This window comes from Cyprinodon variegatus, unplaced genomic scaffold (genome assembly GCF_000732505.1).
Source record: "Cyprinodon variegatus isolate N-32 unplaced genomic scaffold, C_variegatus-1.0 Scaffold219, whole genome shotgun sequence".
Lineage (NCBI taxonomy): Eukaryota > Metazoa > Chordata > Actinopteri > Cyprinodontiformes > Cyprinodontidae > Cyprinodon > Cyprinodon variegatus.
Genome location: NW_015150672.1, coordinates 1,062,025 through 1,068,502, shown reverse-complemented (window position 1 = coordinate 1,068,502; position 6,478 = coordinate 1,062,025). Strand labels below are relative to the sequence as shown.

At 36.5% G+C, this 6,478-nt stretch overlaps 1 protein-coding gene across 1 annotated transcript in view; it reads left to right on the top strand.

The window, feature by feature from the left end:
- Window positions 1-914: 914 nt before the first annotated feature.
- The window catches only part of LOC107088472 (protein 4.1-like), a 56,182-nt gene continuing 50,618 nt past the window's right edge, over window positions 915-6,478 (top strand). Inside the window, exon 1 of the mRNA XM_015380659.1 lies at window positions 915-1,072. The gene's annotated coding sequence lies outside the window, so the exon portion shown is untranslated. The remainder of the gene's footprint in view (window positions 1,073-6,478) is intronic.

Here is a 6,478-nt window from a genome sequence, read left to right as displayed (position 1 = left end):
TTATGAATTTATTCACTAATTGGGTATGCATTTTTTTCATTAGATTTAAATTAGGTGCATCTGAAGTAGAATATAAATATGTCATGATTTTAACTTTTATATTTGTTACACAATTTCTGATATTAATATTTCCTTAAATTTTACACTTATTTTCTACTTTGCGTCGGCTTAATTAAAGCGCATAATAAATACAACTTCAGCATGAACAATTTTTTTATTTATTTATCTTTTATTTATAAAAAAAAACAAACAGTTTTAAAGTCTTAGAAATATATCTTAAGATGATGTTGTAGAATATACCCTCTAGGGGGAGATGCCGAGCTACTCTNGAGCTCCACAGAACAGTTGAATAAATTCAGACTGGGATCAGCTGTTCCCCGACAGACTCCTTTTATGAATTTATTCACTAATTGGGTATGCATTTGTTTTCATTAGATTTAAATTAGGGGCATTGGAAGTAGAATATGAATGTATGTCATGATTTTTACTTTTATATTTGTTACACAATTTTTGATAATATTTCCTTAAATTTTACACTTATTTTCTACTTTGAGTTGGCTTAATTAAAGCTCATAATAAATAAAACTTCAGCATGAACAATTTATTTATTTATTTATCTTTTATTTATAAAAAAAAAAAACAGTTTTATAGTCTTAGAAATATATCTTAAGATGATGTTGTAGAATACAGCCTCTAGGGGGAGCTGCCGAGCTACTCTAGCTCTTTACACATTGGGTCGCACCAATAGCATGTCTATGGCCCAGCCCCTCCATTTAAAACTGACAAGCACAGCAACCAATCAAATTCCATAATTTAATACAGTGATTCATCTTAGCCAATGGGGACTGAGTAAATGATGGTTTTCACTGTAAAAGGCGGGACTTAAGGATGATGGACACCTCTGCCTTGAGCTCCAGCCAGATACTCGCTGTGTGTGTGTAGACTGTAGTTGAGATTTTTAGGAGGCTGAGGTAGTGGGACGTGCATTATTTTTCGGAGCAGAACCGACTGCGAGTCCGCGTTTCGGAAAAAAAAGAGCCTCTCTATACTCATCTCTGGAGGTTTTAAACAGGTATGGTTTGATTTTTTCACCTCCTTTAAAGTCACGTGATGGAGATATGTGCTACATATATGCTTGCTTCGTGTCTTTTTGGGGGGGGGGATTGGCATCACATTGTTATCTTTATGTTTTTCATTTTGAGTTAAATATGCTCCACTTGCTCTTAATTCTTGGGGGAAATGTTTATCTTAACGGTCCAAGGAACCTTTCCATTGAAGGCCGTTATGAAGGAAATTAATTCATACCTTCGAGGTAATGCGCTTCATGGCGCCTGCCTTCTTCCATGTTATCCCTGTTATCATCACCTTAACCCCCCTCCCTGCTTCCCGCTGCTTCTCCTTCGGATTTATTTACGTCGTTGGCGTAACTCACTGGTTTTTTTTTCTTTCTTTCTTTTTTGTTTCCTATCAGCTCAGGTAAATTTAGCCACATTATGCTATTTCATTCAAATTAAACAGACTCAATTTCTCTACAGGTCATTCTATTGATAGTGGTGCCTTCACGTGTATTTTAACGGTAGGTTTTGAAAATGATGCGTTTAAACATCCGGCCCCGTTTTTTTTTTTTGTTTTTTTTGGGACGACACACGTAGCAGCTTCCTGTCGCCGAGGAAACAAAGTAGTAGATGCTTTATTTCTAAAACATCACCCTGCTGCATTGCTACTTTGATTTTCTTTTATGTTATTTATTTTGTCAATAATAAAATCTCTTTATTATTGTTGTTTGTTCGAAATGAATGCAATGAACACGTGTTTTTCTTCTGGTAGGTAGTTTAGAAGCATGTATGGGTGGGAAATGAGGTCCCATTATTGTTGTTCCTGTGAGTTTAAATAATAATTTAGCCCTTGATTTGTGTTTTTTTTTACTAAGGCATCAATTGTTTTTTTCTCCTACATTTCTTTTCATTTAAAGGGTGTTTGTATGATCACATTTTACTCAAATTTGGACAGATGGCAACAGTTAGCTCAGACCATGAAATACTTGAGTAATCTAATATATGCTACACTGGTCATTAACAACACCCTTTTAGTCATTCCAGCTATTTATATCTAATATATATATATATATATATATATATATATATAAAAAAAATCCCTCCTCTGATTCTAAACTAAATGTGCAGCCTATGTCTGTATGTATCTGGATCTACTTTCTGGTCATATAAAAGAGATCAAATTATGGTGTTTTTGCTCTTAAATATGTCCAGAGATGTGTCCTCTGGAAGTCTGTACCTTAGCCGACTGTTAGGGTGAGAGGAAAATAAACAAAATCTTTATCCTTATCTAGTCTGGATGCAAGATTTTGAGCCTTCATAACTCAAAACCTTTTATCCATTCTGTTGCAACTATAACCTTAATTGAAAAGATTTCAAAGTGCTGAACAGCACCCAAATGATAAAAAGTAAAACAATATAAGTAAAACTATAATGGAAACAGATAAAATAGAAATAAAAGCATATAAAAAAGGAACTGGATGAAAATAATAAAACAGAACATGCCTGTCTAATATCTTTTGGGAGATTGTTCACCAAAGAAAAATGCCCACTACCCAGTTTTCCTCTCTGGATTTAGGGATTTTAAGAAAAACATTAACAGTGACTAGAGAGCACCAGGTGAAACATACAGGTGCAAACACTATAGAGACATAGAAAGGTGCCAGAACGTTGTTGAAATAACAGGAGCACCACCAACAGGAGCACCATCCATCACTTTTTTATTTTAATTTAATACTAACTTAAAACGAGCTGGCAACCTATGAAGAGTGTGAATTGTGATCAGCTAAACCAAGCTGAGCTTTGAGTTTAACAAACTAAAATCACTTTGTTTCACTTTCTCACAGAAAGAAAGAAATTGTTAAAAATTGTGAAAAATGTACAATCCTCTGTGCAATACGTGCTTGAAAATTGCCACTAAATTAAGCAGATGTCAATGTTATAAATGTTGTTGATTGTATATTAGAGCTGCAACAGCTTGGGCACGATTTAAGGAGCAGGAATAATTGTGTGGCAAAAAAATGAAATGACATAAAAAAAAATATAGACTATTTTTTTACTTTTTTGTGAGATTCATCATATCCATTGTAGATAATTGCAGTCAGATAAGAGTTTCTAACCGATTCTGATGTTTAGAAGAAATGCCTGTCATGTTGTTATTCCTCCAGAATTTATGAATTCAACTTTATGAATCAGCAAACAGAGAATCCATCTTGGTTTTGAGCTCTGCTTTTATGTCAGTGGTGTGCACTAGTCATTTATGTCTAAACCAGGATTACAGTCGGAGAACAGTTAGCAATGTCAGCTCCCGAAGAATTAGCTAACTGGCTCCATTATTGGTGTTATAGGAATCCATTTTGGTTTAGACAGCCCATTAGAGGCACTGATGGATACATCGATCAGGTTCTGACCCTCCTCCATGTTCATAGCCGTACTTTCCAGATTGATGACTTCCTGTGTTTTGTTGTGTTTTTGTTTTAACTCAAGCAGACGGCTGATTTTGTTTTTAATAATATGCTTAGTTATGCTGATTTTATAAATGTCTTTCATCGTGTACCATTCCCCCTGAGCTTTAGCATCCCGGTTGCTGAAATCTAATCTTACATGACCCCAAGAGCAGGGACAGTCACTGCAGCTATATTATTTGAATGCAGCATGTTAATGCATGGTAACGACCTACCGTGCAGAGGTGTAGGTGTAAGTTTAGGAAGCATGCGTGCCAGACTTTGTTTTCCAGCTCCAGGCACTGTTTGTTTATGTGCAGAATGAAGTGAGCAGGGCTCTGTTCTGTGGTGAAACTTTAAAAAGGGACGCCTAATTAGCAGAGGGCTCCAGGCTATCACACTTGTTGCACACAGTTAGTAAGATGGACCAAACCAGAACTGATTGGGTTTACACATTTTTCAGTGAGGTATTTTGCTCAGTTCGACACAACTTGGACTCCTTAAAAATCAGATGATGTCCCAGATTTTTGCTGTTTGCTGTATCATATAATCATTCCAGACCAAAAATAGTATCTTGATATAATTAAGCAAAAGATTTACGATGGAGTATTAGAATAAAGTTTTAACATTACGAGAATAAAGTCATGATATTATGAGAATAAAGTGAATTCATTGTACCACAACCCCTTTCAGAAAGAAAGCTTCAAGCTCTGACCAGCAAATGACGGCTGACCAGCTTCACCAAACAGTAACCTGAGTCCATTTTGACATACTGCCCGATTTGATACTGGTGCGCTAAAAGATTTCCGTATTTTTCAAACTGATACCAATGTGTAACTTCACATGATGCTCGAAATTCCTAATTTTAGGAAAGAGTGTGTCTTGTAAGAGTTGTCATAAAATACAACTGTATTCTCGTAATGTTAGGATTTTAATCTCGCAATTTTATGACTTTATTCTCTTAATTTTACTACTTTATTCTCGTAATTTTATAACTTTATTCTCATAGCGGCTGGCTAGCTCAAGTGGTGAGTCACCTGTCCTGTAAACAGGAAGTCTTGGTTCGTATCCCAGCTGGGGGGGAATGAGCTGCCAGTGTGTGGGGCCCTTCATGCTAATGCCAGCTTTGGGAGTGAAGGCCTAGTGGTTAGGGCATTGCGCTTGGAAACCAGAGGTTTCAGAGTTCAAGCCCCACTCCAATGGACTGCCACTGGGGATGGGGTAAATGCAGAGAGTTAATTTCGTTGCTCTATATTTGCGACAGTGTAATAACAATACAAATATTTATTTTTGTAATTTTACGACTATTCTTGTAATTTTATGACTTTATTCTCATAATACTGCGACTTTATTCTCGAAATAAAAAAACAAAACAAATGTCTAGCCCGGCCCTAATACTCTGTCGTATTGATTCATTTGACCAGATTTATTTATTTTTTCATAAAGTAAACATAAAGAAGCAAATCTGTATTAAAGCTTTATCTGACCTCTCACACAGGTGCATTCAGAAACAAGAAAATGACTATATTAAATTCTTCTAAGCTGAGTTTCCTGCTTTAACCTGAGTTATTAGTTTGAAGTTGCTGGCCCCTCAGCATTTTTCTCTCAATTGTTAGAACTACGTGGGAAACTGCCCAGAACTGAAAATATATATATATATATTTTCCCGAAATTCCCGAAGATTCCTCGGATGCAGAGCCGCCCCGGGGCCTACACAGCTCGTACTCCTGCGGGTGTGAGCGGCTGAGATGATTAAAAAAAAAGTTGGTTGTGTTATCAGACTTCGTTTTCACTGGTTCCCTACAAATTTTACAGATGACTGTGGTTTGTTTTCTGTCCAACTTGCCATGACCGAAATACTGCCAAACTGGCGAACTAGAAAAACCCTTCTTTGAAACAATTTCCTCCGCCTCTCCTTGCTGCGACATGTGCTCTGTGTTGTGGTTTGAGAGGGCAGCGCTTTGTGACGGCGTGCCTGGGTCCGCGATAGGGGTGGGTATTGCCAAAGAAGTCACGATTCGATTCGAATCTCGATTCACAGGCCACGATGCGATTCTATCACGATGCATCATGATACTTGAATTGTTGCGATGCATTGCAATATTTTCTCCTCCATGTTTTGTTTTTGAATGACACGGCACAGTATCCCGCGGCCGGAAATGCTTGTGACACAAGGCAGCGTGCGTCAACACATTTGCAGCGACATCTACTGGACTTGAACTTGTATTACACTTGTTTTTGGCTGATGTTCGCCAACCATTCATGCAATTTTTTTTATTCATATTTTAAAATTAATAATCGATACTTAGCGTCAAGAATCGATGCAGTAGATCACGAAAATTAGAATCACGATGCATCGTCATGACGATTATTTTGCACACCCCTAGTCCGCGATTGTGATTGGTTGGGAGGAAGTAGTGACTAGCATAAACCTACATGCTAGGCTACAATGAGAAGGAAGGAAAACTGCTTTTTTTTATCGAACTTTTATCGACGCTCTTTTTTTCTATTGCGCCACACGTCTATTGATTGCTATATATCGTTATTGAATTATCGCCCAGCCCTAATTTTGATATTAGAAATATAGTTTTACTTTTATCACTTTTAAAAATCTTGTTGATATTTCTACAATCTGGATACATTGCCCAGCCCAGGTTGTTGAAAGCAAATTTTCCAAACGGCTCCAAGCTCTGCATTCAGGTACAGCTGAGACACTAATGCTACTTTCTTCATTCTTCATGATTCTTTTTTTTTTGTAATTATTATAATAAGTGAGTATTTCAAGACCTCAAAGCAACCTTAATGCAGAGAAGTAGAATGTAGACTAGGGCTGCAACTAACGATTACTTTGCAAATTTATTAATCTGTCAATTATTTTTATGATCAATAAAAATTTTGGATAGCCAAAATTTTCTTAAAGAAGATTTTTTACAAAAGTAAACCAGGTGAAACTAAAACGTTTTCACTTGAGGAGTTTTTTTT